Genomic DNA, 19,374 nt, shown 5'->3' on the forward strand with positions numbered 1-19,374 from the left:
AGGATAAAGCTTGATTTCTATTGACAGGGCTTATTTCACTTGCAAGACAAACACAAACTTTGACAACAGCTAGGCAGAGATACTTCTTATGATACTCGTGTTACCTAAAAATCTTACTTAATTCCACTTACTATATGTTTCAGTGTTTTTAATCAGATTTTTAACTTTAACCTCTATGTCACAAACTATTAATAGAATATTCCAAAGGAAGGGAATTCTAAGTATATCATAAAAACATTAGTGTCTTGCACTAAATTTATTGACAATGCACCACTTGCCAAACATATTCCCTTCATTCTATGGACCTCATATGCTTCCCAAAATAACTTGGGTTACTGAACTGTGCTGCAAGTACTCTCTCTGATCAGTATCAAGTATTTTCTCTGAGAAGTTTTACAGGCAAGTCCCTGAGGATGCAAAAATCTTTTCCCCAAAAGCCCTATATTCACTCAAGCAACCAAGAAGAAGTGCAATCAAACAACGCAGTGCCAGTGCTCTGTCTGATGTCCTTCCAATCTACGAGATCCTGGAATTAGATCAGTCTTCAAGAAGTTATCTCCTTGGAAAAACAGATTCAAATCACAGCTTACTACATAATTGCTAAGCAAAAGACTTATTCATTCAAAGAAAGAGTAATTTTTTACTGCAAAGGATTGTTTTTTGTAAGACAACCTTATCTAAAAATAAAAGTTGTTGACCTAGGGATACAGGAATCCAAGAACAGAACGTGACTTGCCCATATCTGTCACACAAGGGATGAGAAGAAGTTGCTAGGATGGATACAATCACATTTCTGGGTATAAAATGATCCATAATGGGAACTTATTTGCTTGTCCAGACAAGAGCTTTAGACCAAAACCAACTTGGGGCATCTAGGAATTCAAAACTGATGAGGCACCAGATGAAGGCCCCACCAGCCACACTCCCCCCTGCCAGTGCCAAGTGCCACTCACTGCAGGGTCTGCAGCTCCTTGGCAGCTACCAGGACGGGGCTCCTGAGTCCTACAGCTGCATCAAGTAACCTAAAGGCAAAAATTCACTAGTTTATAAACACTGACTCCTGTGTATGAAATGATAAATACTAATGACCCATGTGCCATCAAAGCAAAATGACAAAATCTAACAAGGACTGTAAAGCATAGGACACACAGCCTGTCTGACAGGGACACTTTTTAATATTGAAAATAAACAGTAAATCTCCAGAACAGAAAAACAGTAACACAGCATCTCTCAAGATACAAACTTCCCTGTTTATCTCTGAAGGAGAATGCTTAGCACATAGAATTTCTGGAAATAAAATTTAAAAACAAAAAGCCACAAACCCTTAGGAGTCATTGTTTCTTCAGTACTGTAGCAAGAAAAATTCCCAGCTAACAACTCTTGTAGCTACAGCATCATTCATCATCAATAAACCATCAACCTTTAAAACAACCAAATCAATGAAAACCACAACAAATGGCCCCAATGAAGAAGAAAGAAAAGTTGTGTTTGCATAACAGCAATCTAATAAAATTCAGTTTATTCATACTACTTCCCACGCATAGTACCAAACTTAACCGCTCCCAAACATGAAATTCCTTCTGTTAAACCTAAAGGTTTTTCTCGTATAAAGAACAGCGAGGTGAAACGTAACAACTTCCCTTTTTTGCTTCTCTTCGTATTACAACCATTTTCTAGATCATGTAGCCTACAGTTGCCTCCACAGGGATAAGACAGACTAAATTGGCAGAATAAAACAGAGAAGAAGCTGAATAAAGCAAACCATGTACTGACCCAAAATCTTTCAAGCTCTCTGGAACTTGTTCTTTTGGGGATCACTATCCTTCTCCCTCTGTGCAGCAAGCCTAGTGATGCCATCCTGATGTTTAACCTGAATGGACACTGCATGACCACCCTGCTCACCAGCCCAGACTGCTCTCCTGGCTGTGCTTCTGGCCATGCTGAATTCAGCACCAAAAAGCCACAGGGAAAACACCATGTAGCTGCTACTCCTCCTCCCATTACCTACTTGCTCTACTTTCACAGCTGATGTAGAAAGAAATCAGACTAAGTAAGGAAGGAGTACCAAATCACAGGAAAGACAAACACAGATTTGAGCAAAGGCATATGAGAAAGAACTAGACATTATTAATAGAACATATGGGTTGGTAGATCTGAAAGAGACCAAACATTTCAGCAAGAGCAGCAGCAATATGCGTTAGAAAGTACTGCTTACTCCCTTTATTCCATTTACTCTGGCCATCATACTTTGGAAACTTGCAGCACATGCAGTCAGACATAGACCATCTGTCTTTGAGACTATATATTCAAAAATCTGATATTATACAGGTGTGGCTCAAGCAGAAAGGAACAAACAGAACTTCAGAATACCATAACATGTAACGTGGTAAAACTCACACCATGCCTCATCTGGACACACCCACGGGACTGCAGTGCAGAGATTCTCAATAGGTCTGTGCTGGGCACCTCCCGTAGAGGAAGCCCTTTGAACATGACCACACAACCTCATGTGGCTGCATGTACCTTTACTGTTTACTACTACAGACATACCCTGAGTCACAACACACCTATTTTGCAACTATTAATTGACATCTTTCTACATGTGCTTCTCAGACTATCCCATCCCACATAGCATCCAGAAGGCATTAATTGTGCTTGTAACTTTGGACCTACAATACTATCTGATTTGGAGGCTGCAGCTGAGAGAATAAAGTGTTGGTCCAACAACCAACTGCCCACTGATCACTGAAAGGAGATATTGTCATGCCACAGTAAATTAGAGAGTTGCTAACAAGTGAGCTGTTCTGCCAGCCCAAGGACACCTATGCATGGAGCACGATAAAGGGCTTAAACAACGCATTGAACTGATACACCTGTATGCCCAAGGTTTAAAAACTCTTGAACTACAGCACTTGCCTTTTTTCCTTTTTTTTTCATATTAATACCCTTTGTAGAGTTATGGTTTGATAAAAAAGTCTGTCCCAGCAGGTTACCGTGGGAATAAGGATCTACAAAACATAGTTTTTCATTAGCTTAGGGCTTGTGCATGCATCATACCGCGTCTCTTTCTTCTCTCTCCCACAACACCCTGTAACCAAATACCACAATTCAATGAGATGGTAAATAAGCCCCAGACACATTTTAAACTTCAAAAACACAGGTGCTCTGTTAACTTTCCATCTCTTCCTCTTGAATCAGAGAGGAGAAAAATGTATACATCAAAAAGACTGATAACTGTTGTAAGGACAACCTTTTTAAGGAACTGAATAAAGTGACTTCCCTCAGAGAGCAATATTAATTAATGAATTAAGTATTATTTAAATACTGGATATGCAATGTTATACTGGGGTAACAGGCAGAAATGAGTGTTATAAGGCTTACCTCAGTAAATTTAGCTTAATTTGCCACTTCAGGCTCATTGTCTCATCCTCATGCAAGATCCTCTCATCCTTGTTCCTCTTTCTCTTCGTTTTCATTGAACTCAATGTAACTCAGTGGAATGTAGTATGACCATCAGTATGGTCACAAATGCATGGGGCTGTGATCACTCTGCTTCTGCTTTGCTCCTCACCCCCAGCCACACACTCAAACTGCTTACTTGTTTCTGAGGTCTGTGGACCACAGCAGCAAAACCAAACAATTACTCTTCAAGAGCCATTCACTCAACCCCTCCCACATTTACATTCTCCAGTAACCTGGGAAAAGACTGGAAAATTAAATCCAAGCAGTCAAAAAGCAGAAAATAAACTTTCAGATTGTTTCTCACACATGCCTGCTAGAACAAGGCTCCCAAAACACCCCAAGTTCTGGAATTCATATTTCTTTGCAGTAATTCAGTGCTTGCTGGGCATGCTAAATAATTATGTGGCCAGGGAATGTGGTATTTTGAGATGACACAGCTTTAACAAACTTATGTAGAACTCAAGTCTCAGAAACCTCTATATAAATTTCAAAAGGTTCTGAAATTCTAGAAAAGTGTCTTGGCTTCAGTTTTCTTTTTGAAATAATGCCTTGATTAGCCAAGTAGGAAGCATAACTTGGAGCAGTTCAACTAGGCATTAAGAAAAAATTCTGAAATACTAATACCCTTCCCGATCTAGTGCTAAGGACCATTTTGGCATGGGAAGAGGTATCTCAAGGCTAAGATAATGCCAGGGTTGTCTTGACTGCTGAGTGAATTATCCAATAGGTTCATAATTTCAGGTGCACTCCTGAAATCCAGTAAAGGAAGAGACACATGGATGTGTCACTACAGAAGTATTAAACACTGTGTACTAAGCAATCTACCAAACAAAACCCAACAGATCAACTACTACTGTTCTTTAATTACTATATCATACAAAGAAAAAACATCCATGGGGAATTTTGAAGGTTTTGTGTGCCTGAGCATGCTTCAATGTTGTAGCTTATTCTTATGATATAGGGGATAGGGAGTCCTGACATGTTTTAGATAAAGCTTGTAGTTGGTCATTCTTCCAAAATTTTCCGTCTCTTTAAGGGAGGAGGTTGGTATTGCAAGAACTACCTATTCATTGCAATGCTAATAAAAGTGGGCTGAAAAAATTCCAAGAAAGCATGGGTAGGATGTCCAGTGTACAGCAATTGTGGTTCTCAAAAATGTGACTGCCACAATGGATGATCACTTGGTGGAGCCTTACTGGGCAGGACACTTCCATGTGCCTTTTTGTAAGTACCCAGACCTTCCCCTGAGGTGCCAACTGTCCTTGTCCAACACCTGCCAGGCTACGTCCCTGTTGCAGCTTCCTCCAGCAAGCACCACAGCAGTGCCACAGCCCACAGTGCACTTGGAAGCCACTTGTATAAAATATTTGTAAATACAATAAAAGTAACTCCTTTCCCCATTGATCTGTATTCTTGTTGCACTGAATTTTGAGAGTATTCATAAATGTTGTGGAAAAACACATCAGGTAAAATGACAGTGGTGGAAAAAGAAAGAACTGCAGCTGGAAGCTTCTTTGAAAGAGGGTTTCCCAGGATCTTGTAAGGCAGTGATCCTTTGCTCTCCTCTCTGGCCGCCCCTTTTGCCCCGTGGGAAGCCAAAAGAACTGCAGCTCTAGTCAACAACTGCTTCCTGGTCCTTGCAAGAGGAAGCAGAGACTTCAGCCCTGCCAGACCTTCAGGTGCAGCCCTACCCATTGCTGATTCTCCATCCTCCAGGCCTGTCTGAGCTTTGCAACACACCTTAGGGAGCTGGGCCAAGAAGGTTTTTGGGGAGCGCATCTGATAGAAGGATGGAAAAAGAGTCATCTGTACCAAGGCATGGTTTGTAAGTGCTACAGCTTGAGAAGAACACGGTTCTTAACCTTACAAAAGTTTTGGTGCATGGCTTCTAAGGTCATTGCTGCTTTGCAGCAGTTTTGCCTGAGCTCCTGTCCCATTTCCCTATTCACCGTCTTCTATGCTGAAGCCTACAAATGGGGCCACTGTTTATACACTGCTGCCTCTCTTTAAAAAGACAACTACGAACACCGCAACTTCTAAGATCCACCTGATGGAACTATCAAGCCACAGCTCATTTCAACCTTTAAGTTATTCATTAGATAGACCACCAAAAAAGAGGGGAAAAAGCAAATCAGTAAGTTAGATCTTTGCAAAGTCTCAAAATACTTCTGAAGGATGCTTGTCAGAACAAACAAATGTACCAAAGGAAGAAACAGCCTCATGAATTAAGTAAAAAAATAAATAAAGGGAAAACATATGAAAATTTCAACAACTGTGCCAATCTGTTGTGAGCTGTACCCGTGCCAGTGGGCGGCCTCGGGGCACCGTAGGATTCCTCAGTGCAGTGCCAAGCTCCAGCAATATTGTTATGGTTAGAGAGGAATTTCTCACAAGAGCTAACAAAGGCAGAAGGTCATAAATAAACACAGCAGGATCGCCTTGTCAGTTCTCATTATTAGCGCTGCAGGCACTTGCTTTTCTATGGGCTGCTCACAGGTTCATTTAAGTGTAAGAGCTCCTCCTCAGAATTTCATGCTCATAAATAAAGACAACATTTCATTAGAAAGAAAGGCACACCTAAGTTATTTTTTATTATTATTTTTTTCACGCACACAGGGGCACATGTGCTTGAGCTGGCTGTGCTGTCTGCAGCTGCTCTGTCCGTTCACACCCTGCACTGGCACAACCTTACACTCAGCTAACCCAGAGCTGCAACAACACCCTTCTATGCTGGCCTCTGTGAGGCCATGCAGGCCTCCCTGAGACCAGGCCCATAATGAATGAGGAGACCTTACTACTGTAATAATGCTCACCAGAATTACATCTGGCCAGGAAATGAGGCTGAGCTCCTAAACCGATCCTGACGTGCATTATACAACTAGGAAAGCACAGCTGTGTGATCATTACTGCAATTATAAAGTGACATTTAGTGTTAATTTTCTTTTCTTACTGAATTTTGAAACAGAGTGGGGGTAGAACCAGTAGCTCTGGGGGTACAAATGTGCAAAAAAAGGAAATTAAAATTTTTTAAGAGTGCAAATGTTGATTCTTCATCACCTGTCAGAAGTTAACAAACAGCTGAGTGAAAACACCTCATATCTCCCATACACATACCCACCTTTACCTATATCCATACCTATAAAGATGAGTGAAAAGTAAGCTCTGTGTAAAACTAGACACATTTGAAATAAATTAACGCTATCATGTAGTACATGCTGATTTCAAGTTGCAGATACAGTGCTTTTCAGAATATTAGGGAAAATCAAGAAATCGGCAATGCTATCTCTGGAGAGTTTTTATTTTCTACTTATTACTTTGGGATTAAAAATATAATGAAAAGATGTTAATAAAGCTCAAAGGTTCACAACCCTGGAAACACTGCCAGTAAATAAAAAGTAAATAAAATAAAAGGCCTTATGTTATGCAAGGGATGCCTAGCAATTGGAAAAACACTTCTTGGTCACCATTCCTTCCAGCACAAGATAGGTGATAGAGAATGTAACTACTCACCTGCCAATCCCACCCCCCAAAATATTGCTCCCTCTTGTGAACTGTACTGAACACCAATGCACCAGTACATTAAATGGTTGTGTCTATCTTTCTAGTTGCCTAAAATCTGACCAACTATAAACTCAGATCCTCACCTTTTAAAGCAAACTATATGACTGACAAGCAAAAATCCTGGTGCCTTGCATGCTTTCTGTGAGAAGCTTGGGAAAACAACTTTCCTTCCAGTTTGCTTCCTATCCCATCACCTGCTATCAGAAGAAGTCAGGTTGTTAGTCCTGATGCATTACAGCAGCAAAGCCATGTTCAAGGAACTGTTTCCCTGAGCTGTGCAGCCCTTCATTACACACCATTCATCATTATCAACACCAGGAACTGCTGGAACAGCCCTTGTGAATGAAAAATCTCCCTGTTTAACTTCTAGAGGCTGCCAGCCCACTCCCTTTGGCCTCTGTGCTGAGGAAGGCTTTGTACCTCAGGCAGGGGGCTGCTGGCCATGCTGTGTGTGCCCTCTGCCCACAGCCCACGCTGGCAGGAGGGCAGCAGCCCCTCTCTCCTTGTGCCAGCAGGAACACAGGAGCTGCTCTCCGAACGGCCGGCCCTAAACTGGCCTCTGCCAGGCAGAGAACTGCAGGTGCCAGGGAAGTGCTTTCTCTCTGCACACCAGCAAGGCTGTGCTTCTTGGCTCCACACTCCTGCAGGGGAAAGAGCTGCTGGAAGTGATAGGAGATAGAGGAAAGGACAACAGTTTCCAGCTGGTCAGTTCCTCAGTCTCACCTGATCAGTAGGCAAGATGCTGCCAGGGCACAGGGCAGGCTGCAGCCCCTTCTGCAAGCACAGACATGGAGATGCTGCTCTGTTTCTAGCCTCTTCCCTTTGCTCACTTTTTTCTTATTAATATTTTAAAAACATTTACGTAGCAGACATGTTGCAATTAATTTATCTTCCCTGGTCAAAACACATTTACTTCTGTAGAAACACTGCTCTGCCATCCATTTCAAAAGAAGAAATAGGGTTTCAGCTCACTCACTCAAACACAGATTTGTATTAATTCTTGTGCCTCAATAATTATTTCAGAAAAGGAGAACTCCTCACAGAAGTTAAAAAGTGACCTAAACCTACTAACTGCTGTGTGCTATGAATGGCAGTAGACAGAGACAAGGAGAAAGATGTTTTTCAGAGGTCTCTGAAGCACTTTTAAGTCACAGTGAGAAGAACTTCAAGTTTCACACACCCATCTTTTTTTCTTCTTTTTTTTTTAGTACCATCTATTTGGTTCTTCAGCAGTTTTGGTCATATTTCAGTAGTATGACATCCACAGCTTTTTTGGACTTTGGATATCTTAAACTTATTTTACGAGTTACATGCTTGGATTTTTCTATAGAAAACAGAAATATTTAAAGGATGTCAAATTTCTAAATTAAATAATTTTGTCATATCCAGCAACATATTTCACTGCCATAGATGCACTACTGTTGAGTTTTTCCTCTAGGAGTGCAAAATATTTATTTTATACTAAAAATGGTCATTTATTTTAGTCTAAAAATGGTCATTTTACATTTATTAAGAGTACAAAAAAATTATGCAAAGAACAGTTGAGAAAGGGGAAATAGAACAGGAGGTATATTCTTCAAAAGAATTATTGGAGGAATTTTCTTGGTACAAGATATCATTTGTTATTTTTCAATCAAAGAAAACAGCAAGAAAACACAAAGAAGGTTGAACCATCTACTCTAAAAAATTATGAATGCCAAAAGATCACAAATAGCACATTAATGTCAGAGTGTTGGCTCTTATTGACTCCTCAGGATTTCAATTTTGCTTTTTAAGGGGAGAAAAGAGGAGAGAAACAGAGGAGGTATCATTAGACTAAGTCCATCCTGCGTTGCCCTAATTTTTTAAGCTAAAACCCCCAAACTGTGTCCATGATCTGTATCAGTTTGTACCTGACCACTTCAGCTGTCCCTGACACTTGACCTGCTTCCGAAAAGCAAGAAGTCCAATTTAAGTCGACGGTCCTGCAGGGAGGTAATGGTTTGACCCTTGGTCCCTCCACTGCAACCGTTCCAATTCTCTAATGATTTCCCTGCAGGGTTCATTTACCAGTTCTGGGTCAAAGACCAGCACATCACGAAGGCAAGGGGCAGCAGAAGCACTGCATGATGGATTTGAAAATAAGTGCATCGTAAAGGAAACCTCCATCAATTAGGGATGGCCTTTGAATCCAAAACAAAAGGAAGCAAAGTGCAAATCATAATGTCTACTCTGCTCACTTTAGCAGCACACGATTTAGCAGATACACATGGTAAGAGATGCATTTTAGCCTAGGTGCAAAACCAGCCATCATCCTAGGGCAAACAGCTCATCCTTAGAAGAGACGGCCTTCTGCTCACTCTGAGCAGCTGCTAAGTTGAAGGGATTCATGATTCGACTCCATGCCAGCTTTTGGTACAACGTAGTACTTCAATATGTGCACCATGAATTCAATTAGAAACATTAAGACCTGATCTAACTATGATGCAAAATATTACCCAGGTCCACTTCCACTTTCTGGAATCTGTGGTTTAATTTACTTTTACAGGGAACTGCAAAACTACCAGTTACTTTTTTTCCATCCACTTATTGCCATGTATGTATTAAAACAGCTGCAAATTTCCTTTTTCTTCCAGTGCTCTTCAATACTGAAATGCACTATGTGGTTTTTTTTTTTTTTTGAAAGAAAGGTATGAGGAAGTATATTTAGAAATATAGAAAGAGATGCAGTAATGGCATAAAAATATGAAGGAAATAAAAGATATCTTTTGCTTGTTCCTAGTGAAAGATTGAGGGGAAAAAAGAAATACTGCTGGCAAATGTGCAAATTAAAAAAAAAAAAGACAATGCTAAAATACCTTTTAAGGTCTCTGCTTTCCTGAGTGAAGTGACCAGGCAAAGACATGTTAACAACTCTGCTGACGCTAGAAGCCATGGTCATGACTAGTGGTCATGAGCTCACATCTAATGAATTCTGCTTAGCTGTAACAATTAGGGAGCTATAGCCTCACATGCAACTCTTTTAATGCTACAGTTATAAGACCACCAAAATTAAAACATTAAAGAAATCCTAAAAGTTATGGGTTTGCTTTTTGGTGTTTTCTTGCGGGGTTGTTTTGTTTTGTTGTTTGTTTCTTAATACTTTTAGTACATCTAGGCTTCACTTCCCTATTTATTTTTGAAGGACAAGAGAAACTGCTTCTCTGATATTCAAAATATGTTCATTATCAAGAAGCCTTGGCTTCTTGCCAAGGCCTTTCAAATTTAATAGTGATTGAGACCTCGTAAAAATACTTTAATTTTCCAAGAGCTGAAGAAGCCTGGAAAGAAAGGATTTCATAGTGTTTCAGCATAGCTACAATGAAAACTACAAATTGTCTTTTAAACTTTTGCTTGCCTGTGTGCATGAGTATCACATACTCTCTCCAATATTCTGCCCGATACTAGTATGTGTATTATTTTCTTGCACAAGAAGTACAGAAACCCATATTCTAGCTAAAACAAAGAGAAAGAAAAGTGTGACTTTCTCCAACAATACTTGACTGAAAAAAGAACATGGCTGCTAAAACTAAGAACAGCCAAATTTAAACAGGGAGCAGAGATATAAAATAATAAGGGAAACACAGCAACAAACTTTTTACATCACCTTCTCTTCATAAGGGCCAAACTTAGAAAATGCGTAAAATCCTCTGTATTGAGCCCATCAAGTTTGCTGACCTTGAATCTCCTGAATTACCTCTCAAAGCCTTTGGTATCCTCACTTCTATTTTGGCAAAAGTGAGGGATGGGCAACATCAGCTGGGATCTGAGTGAATGGGGTTTGTCTGCAACCAGGCTGGCTGAGAATAAGTTCTTGCTGCCAACCACACCATATGTGACAGGAAAACTTTTGTTAATAAAAACCATATTGATGTACTTGTTAACGACTTGAACAGCCCAGTAATTGAATTTAAACCAGTTAACTATTCACCAGGGCTTCATCAGCCCACCTCCTCCATCTCCTCTAGCCCTGTGTTATTTCAAAGCAACTGGAAGAATTTTACACCACCACCCTTCCCCACCACAAGCCTTTCACCATTATGTGCGCTCGGGAAGCCTTGCCTTAGAGCAGCTCATTTGAAGAGCTCTTAACTGCATTTTTAAAAGAACAAAGCAGTTTTATAACTCTCTCTATACAAACAGAAGGCACTTATCGGAGGGGCTCTCTTATTTTCAGTCCATCAATAAGTGACACCGTTATGTTACAACTGGCTACCACCACGGAGACAAAGTGTGTCCGTCCCTGACCTCAAAGGGATCAATCACATCAATGTTTCTATGAGGTTTGGGCTTTTTTATTAAAGGGATCAAGGAAAGAAACAAAGCTCCCCAAAGTACATAAAATGTTTTAATGCATAAGTTTTTCAATTTCCTCATCAGCAACATTATTTGAAAGCTGCAATACTAAAAGGTTACAATTACAGAAAGATGGTTTTCAGTAGTTTTTTTTTTTAAGTAGTAATTCTTTAATTTCTTTTCCCTCATTTTTCATCAATTAAGTTTATTTTTTCTTGCGAGCCAACACAAGGGAGCTGACAATAAAAGCCTGATGCAGCAAACCTTTCCAGAGGCCCTTAAGCCAAGTGATTTCAGCTTATAATCAGGATATGCTTGTATTCACAACTACCCTCCCTATGGCTCCACCTCTGCTCAAAAGTGTGGTTTTGCAAGATTTCTGGCAACATTTTGCTTTTGTAGTTGTATGCAAAGAATGGCTCACAACAAACATTACTAGAAATAAAGAACTTATTTGTTTATTTTTGCTTTAATTAAATTATTCTGTGCAGCTCATCTCACATAGACTACAATTTACTATTGCCACTTATTTAAACAAATTCTGCATGTGATGAACTCCTTATTGGTGAGAATCTACAAAAAATGATGAGATTTCTCTCGGAGACATCCCTCTCCCTCCCTAAATTCAGGCAGGAATAGAAAAACCAGTAGATATTTTTAACTGTACACCGGGTCTCAGACCATACAGTAATCATACACATTGCAACAGATTTGCACAACATTTGGGCAGCATCTCAATGGATTGATAGCTCGTCCGCAGAGATGTGAACTTATCAAGGTTCTGCTTAGTGTAGATATCCAGACAAGCAATTGGCAGTGAGGTTTCTTCTGCACTAATTACATTCTTTTCCAAAAGTTCACCCTGCCTGGGTGTCCAGGTAATTGCAATTAAGGCAAGAATCTGGTAATTAGAAATTCAAGTGCCCTGCCAAGAACAATACACTTCCTCTTAACGTGCTGCCCAAAGAACTAATTCACTTGGAAACGACAGAAGCTGATGTGAAGTGGCAGAGTAGATGTTGATTAAGCAACAACCACAGAAGTACATTCCCTTCCCCCTAAAATCATTTAGACTCTTAGAAAGTGTTTCATTACCTTTGAAACAGTTAAATAAATTAAAAAATCAAAATTCCAGGCTTTCAAACAGCATCATCTTCTGCTCCCATGTCTGCTTAGAATTGCTGGAATGTCTTTCTTGAAGCTGAAAATACAATGCTGGTCACACTCCCCTTCAATCTCCCACCAAAAGCTAACTTTGTACCATGACTCAGCAATTACTGCTCACTGGCATTACTGACTAAGTATGAAATCACTTAGTAATTTCTGAAATAAGTTTAACACAGAGCAACAAATACATTTATAAAGAAGCATAAAGCAAAGCCACTCACAGTTTAGTGCTCGCACAGGACAGAAAGATACTACACTGTCATCTAAATTCTAAGTTTTTTAATGGTATTGTTAGTTGGAAACGAATGGTTATTTTTTACTCTCCCTACACATTTCTTCCTAACTCACAGCTGTTCTTGTCAATTCAGAATAAAATCTCTATCCCAAATCTTGGACCTAGCTTCTTATAGTTAAATACTAGTTTTTTCTTTCAGGAAACACAAAAAGCCTTATCCACTGGGGATAAGAAAACTCTTACTGTATGTATATTGTGTACATGTGTGTGTGCTTGTTTGCACAGTTACATGAACACAGATCTTTCTGTCCGAATCAAAGCCCTGGAATCACGTGCCTGGCTTTAGGCATAGCTGAGACTACTCATTTTTGTATAGATGAGCAATTTGAAATTCAAAGATGGGAGGTTCTGGGATAATGTTATTAAAACTATTTGAAAAAAATGGGGTGGGGGAGAAATTCCCTCCCTCTTTCTGAACAAAAATGTATACCAGGTCTACATTCATGCTAGATGAGTCAAGGAAAGTTCTCTCTCCAGTCCTGAACTTTGTGGTTCCCAAATAGCTTCTTTTGGATGACATCACTACCTCTTCCAGTGTGCTACTCAGGCACTATCAAAGAAACTTCTGATGCCTTGTCTCGTGTTTCACCCACTGGAGACTTCAATAAAATCCCATCACTGGGATTGATCTGGGGATCAAAAACCACCACAAGCATCACTCACAGCATCCAGAGTGCACTTCACAAACGGAGCCTAGATCTAGTAGCACGCAAAATGTGTACAGAGCCCTGATGGAAAACTATGAAAAGGAAAGGATACTTTGAAATGCTCAAGTTTTGTTGTTGGTTTGCTTTCATAAAACATTGAAAGAGCAGTACTGCTCCCCTCCCGCCCCCAATGTTTTTAAGCCTAAAAAATGACTCCGTTCTCTCCTGACCTCTGTTTTCTATTGCCTTAGTGGGTTTCCAAGATTTCTTAGATCATAGCCAGACATAACCACTAAAGAAACAAGCTGAGATCATCAAAACCTCCTGACTGAAATGCTGAAAACAAAATAAAATGTACAGTTTTCACCACCCACCCCAGAAGTACATCAAGTGCACAGCAAGAAAAGCCTACAGTAAGAAATTACCTCTCACACGCTGCAGCAAAGCCTCAGGAGCTAATAATACAAGAAATAAAACCGCTGTTTTGATTGATAGATCTGTTAAAGTTTCTTATCGCTTATTTCCAACAATGTCAGTCAAATATGTTTCATCTTTTATCAGTAACAAAATAAAGTTATTTTTGCCTGAGAATCTAAATTATAGATACTTATATGTAGAGAAATAGCACTAAGCCAAGTGACAATTGGGGACTAATATTTTGCAATTGACCTAACAATGTATTAAAGAAAAAAAGCCAAAGATTAACTCCTACCATCTAGCACTCTATTCCTTCCTATAATTCATTTCAGCTGATCATAAGCAAGTTGTTTAGTTCAGGTATATTGGGTTATAACTGAAATAATCTTCCCCTTTACATCACAATTCAATACAGAAATTAACTGTATGGATTCTTTGTTCACATAACAGATAAATTTTACATACGTTACACAATTATTTACATACATTTACATGTTTATGCAAATACACACATTTGTATATAGACAATACATATAATGCAATCTTTGATTGGTAAATCTGGGTAGTGAAAAATGGCTCACTCTCAGCAAGGCTTTCCTGTTGTATGGTAAGTGATTTTTATCTTCCTGGGCAAGTTAAAATCTACTGTTCAAGGAGTATGAAAATCCTCTAACATGCACACTGATTTTATAGCTACAACATTCTGAAAGTCTTCAGATGCTTTGTACATGGCATAAAAGTGAAAGTAGTGCTTTGTGGGGAATTTGGACTAGAAAAGTCTGAAAGTTAGGAGCCTTATCCTCCTTGTATATACCCACACCTTCAGAGAAACAGATGAACAGCTGACTGTGTTTATGCAGTTGGACAAGATAATTTACCAAGGTGCTGGCACTGTCTGCACACAAGCAGGGCTGGGCCCCACTCCCTTCTTAATTGCAGGGGTACATCACAACCCAGAGAACGAGTGAAAACTCTAAGAGGACACAAACCACAAAAATTGCAGAAGAGTTTAGGCCAAAAGAAAGGGATTTTTCATGTCAGAAGTTACCAGATCCCAGCCTGATGCATGTGTGGGTCCATCCTGCTGCTTCTGAACACCTGCTGGAGGGACCCACTCCCACCTGGGACCCGCCACAAACAGCAGCTCCCCTGCTCCTTTCCATAGCCTCTTCTCAGCTGTGTGCTGCTGGGCTAGGATCACAACTCCTACACTAGACCACACTATAACAATGTTACCTCCATTGGCTCTGCACTAATGTTGAAGACCTCAACAGTGTGCCAAGCACTGCTCATGCTCCCCAAAGCTGACTGCTGTCAGGGGTATCCCCATCTCAAGAAGCAAAACTGCCTGAGTTTCTCTCTGGACCACAAAATCAATTTCTTTTACACTGAATATTATATCACAAACTAAGTAACATAGAATAAACTTTCTCTTGTAACATCCTTAAAAATGGCTAATAAGGGATTTTTAAAAGTTAAGATTTTTCTATATAACACTCCATAAAACAATAACATAGCATTTTACTTCTTCTTTCTTCAAAGATGCACAGCTTTTCTGAGAGCTGCATCCATTCAAGTGATGGAAAGAAGCCAAGGTGCAACCAGAGGCACTTATATTTTGAAATCCAAATGGTCACTTTAGAAAAATTATACTAACCAGCACATACCAATATAAATTGCTCTATAAAAGCAGCAAACTGCCTTATAAACTGCTCTTTTAAAACTAACTTAAGGGGGAAAAAAAAAAAAAGAAGGTTAACAATGGACTACATAGCTGTAAAGTAAGTTGCCAGTCCCCAGACAAGATGATGAAAATCAGCCATGAAGAAATTTTGGTGAATGGCAGAAGGCACAAGGTGATGAATATATCTGGGGGAATGATCAGGCCTTGCAATCTCTCCTTCAGTAGCAGAATACATGTACAACACTGCATCCACTTCAAGCTGGCATCCAGCTCTGCAGGCATGGTATTCCAGACAAATTCATTACCATTCAATAATAATGACTCGAGAGCCAGTATTTTCTAGAAAAAATGAATTTACTACAATGGACAAGCAGCAGACTGCCAGCCGTTAGACAGGTCTGGGGACAAGTCAACCATACCACAGATAATGTCCTCCATTTTATGAAGGTTCAGTTATAACACAGACAGATACCTTATTATCCTAACCTTGAATTGGAAGTCCTTTCCAAAAACCTATCTGATGTCTTTGTGCAACAGACTCCAAATATTTTTCTGAACCACAGGGAAAGGCTCGTGTAAATGCAAAGAATGACACAATAGGAAAATTAGTGGACGCCTTCGCTGTTTCTCATTAGCTATTTTATTTTTTTAAAGAAGATACAGTTTCTAATGACCTTCCCACCCAAAGGGTAAGAGCTGTGTCACTTGTGAGTTATTTGTATACTCCTGCTAATTGTATCATTACACTCCTCCAACTGTTATGAATATTCATTTTCTCTCACTTCTCTCTCTGTGCACTTATTAACTGTATAACACAAATACTCGAGAGATTTTGTGTGTGTGTATATATGTATGTGTATGCGTGATATTATTTATGTAAATCTATAGCTGACCTGTGCACACAAAACATTATTCACCAGTGGTACCACAGCCCTTAGAAACAAGGTTTTAAAGGTCTGAACTGCAACAGAAATTGCAAAGGTTCCAAATAACCAAATTTTACCTCAAACAAAACCAGTTCCTTTTACAACAATTTTGTTCACAAGGATACGAACTCACCGAGCATTTCTTATCATTATTGTTACTATTATTTACTGAACACTAAACCGTGTTTTGTCTTATATATTTAAATTATGAAAGTAAGCTGCCTAAAAGACCGCGTCTTGTCGTGTTTGCTTCTATCTGCTGCTACAGTTTTAAAGCACATTTCCCTTTATTTCACTTTTCCACAAGCCATAAAAAAACTCATTTCTAATTCATCCGTTCGTTCAGCTTAACCTCTCTTCTCAGCAATTAAAGTACTCTGCGCATCCCTCATCTATCACACAGCCAGCTAAATAATGCATTGCGTCCTCCGCTCATCTTTTATCATCCCAAATGACAGGTATTAGCATATCTCCCCAGTCAATTACAGTGCAGCGGAATAATCACAGCATAATTGGGCGAAAGCCACTCTAATCACCAACCCTGCAAACTCGCAGAATAAAAACTGAGTGGCAGTTCAGACAGGCCTTGCTCTTGTCCATGACTCCAGCCAACAGGCTTGGCAGGTCTCCATTTCCTTCTGCCTTTCCAAACTTGTTCTTTAGGGCTAAACTTCTCAGCACATACACACGCAACCCGTTTGGGTTTTCTTAAAGGAAGACCGGCACATTGATAAATATTACCCAAAGACTATTTGCTAACAAATGCCAGCCTGGAATACAGCACAGCTGTTTTCTGCCCTTCAGATCATCCAGCGGGGCTCTGCTTTACAGACTAGCTTTGACAGATGGGTTTGTTGCTCGAGGTACAAAGTTTTACATTTCATGTTAGAGCAAGCAGAATTTCTTTTGCTTTAAGTATAAAGGATTTATGAGATCTAATACAGTTAGGTACTGCTTTAGATGGTGCTGCTTACTGCAGACATTAGCCTTCTGGTTTTCAACACTAGTGAGATGCCCACAAAGCATAATTTTTATTTGTTGTCTATTTAATACATCTAGATTAAAATCCTACATATCTATTTGAACATAAAACAAGTGTTTCACTAGCTAAACAAAGAGACAAAAGTAAATTAACATCACATTGCCATCTCCTGTGTTCAATCTGAGCAAATGAGAGTACCAACAGAAATTCCCCATGGCTAATGGGCTCCTGTGCAGCCTCCCCAATGCTCTCAAACTGATGGTGCAGGACTAATCTCAGGTGAGCTACTGGCTCTGAGACTTCCCCATTCTGGGATTCAGAGCCATGGTCTGATGGAGGAGCTACCTGTGGATGGTGGTGGGACCATCCCAGGCCTGGGGGTGCTCCTGGGATCTGCTTACCCTACAGGGCAGGAGTGCATCAGCTCAACAGTCTGAGATCTTCTCAACAGCCAGAAGTTGAGGGCATGAATAGTGCCCTGGGAAATCAGGATATGAATTGAATTCAAAAGAAGATTTTCCACAGTGTTACGTCAGCACAGTTGAAATTTTCAAACGTATTACAAACATGGAAAGTCTTCTGAAATCTAACAGCCAAATTATCTTCTTTGAAATTCTAAGTGAGATGTACTAAATTTGTGCTGTTGTCATCACTGGTAGCAGACTCAGGTTGAGCATATTTTCTCGTTCAGCCCCAAAGAGATAAGAGAAGACAAGAGAAGAGAGAAGAGAAGAATATGCTACTGAGGCAAAAGAACAGTTAGACAAATAACCAGACCATTAGCATAGTGCATTCCTGCTGTTTTGTTAGCTCTGTGCATAACTACAAATTTTACCCAGTATAAGGTTAAATAGCACATAATGACAAAAACCCAAGATTTTCTGGAAGTAAAGTTTAGGCAAGCTAAACCTATTTTGGTCTAAAGGGAGAGGGTTGCTTTTACTTCCTTGTACTAATTACTTGAGAGCTTACACATTGTTTCAGCCAGAATGCATCATAATTTTAAAATAGCAATTTAATGTTTCATCTTCTTCCTAATCTTTTTGCTCCCCAATTTTCTCTAAACTGCTTTCAAATTTCTATCCCAGCATAATTTCTCTTTCATTGGCAGATTTAATACCAGACACATTTAATCAGTGGTGATCTTCCCATCCTTGCTTTCCAAAATGGAACTGAACAAGATAGGGAGGGTTTTCCTTATTTATTAAATTCATTTTGTGTAACTTCTCATGATATAGTTCTGTGTACCAGCACCGTCCCATAGTGCAGCTATGGGAACAATTTGGTATTAAATCCCTTTCACAAAGCTGGGCAGGGAAGAATAACAGCTTGTGCTTTGGACAAAGAGAAACACCTTCCTTACCCCCATGTCTTCCAAAGGATCTGTGCTAATGATTTCCCACACACAAGCTGCTGCAGCTACAGCACAAGTGAGAAGGGCAAAGCAAGGCTTGAGACTGTGTCACATTGGAAATACTGGTGGAGGACCTGTGCTTCTGTCCCCTGAACAGACCTGAGTGTTTACAAAGATGTAACTATTCTGCTTTCTGTGCTGCTTCTTTCTTATGTGCCACCACAGGGCCAAAGTCTGCTTCTTCTGCTAAGAGCCACACAACAAAAGACCTACCACCTGTACCCTTCCACCACCTTTCATCTTAACTCATTTCACATTTGAACCTTTGCTTAAGAGAAACAATGGCATAGAGAAGTTATACAAATAAAATTCTCACTGTTTTAAAATTCCAGTGTTACTCTGTTTCATGGCCTTCCAAGCTGCTTACTTCATACAAATAGATGGAGGACACTTTCCAAATTCCAGCTTATTACCTTTTATAATGTTAGGTACTGTGTCACTCTTAACAGATTCACTGAAAACAATGTGACGTGGGGCAAAGCCAATCGACAACAACAAAAAAAAT

At 39.7% G+C, this 19,374-nt stretch overlaps 1 protein-coding gene across 4 annotated transcripts in view; it reads right to left on the bottom strand.

Annotated features, from left to right (window-relative positions):
- The window catches only part of ARID1B (AT-rich interaction domain 1B), a 325,133-nt gene that overhangs the window by 104,606 nt on the left and 201,153 nt on the right, over window positions 1–19,374 (bottom strand). The gene's annotated exons all lie outside the window — the stretch shown is intronic.

Source organism: Molothrus ater, chromosome 3 (genome assembly GCF_012460135.2).
Source record: "Molothrus ater isolate BHLD 08-10-18 breed brown headed cowbird chromosome 3, BPBGC_Mater_1.1, whole genome shotgun sequence".
Taxonomy (NCBI): Eukaryota; Metazoa; Chordata; class Aves; order Passeriformes; family Icteridae; genus Molothrus; species Molothrus ater.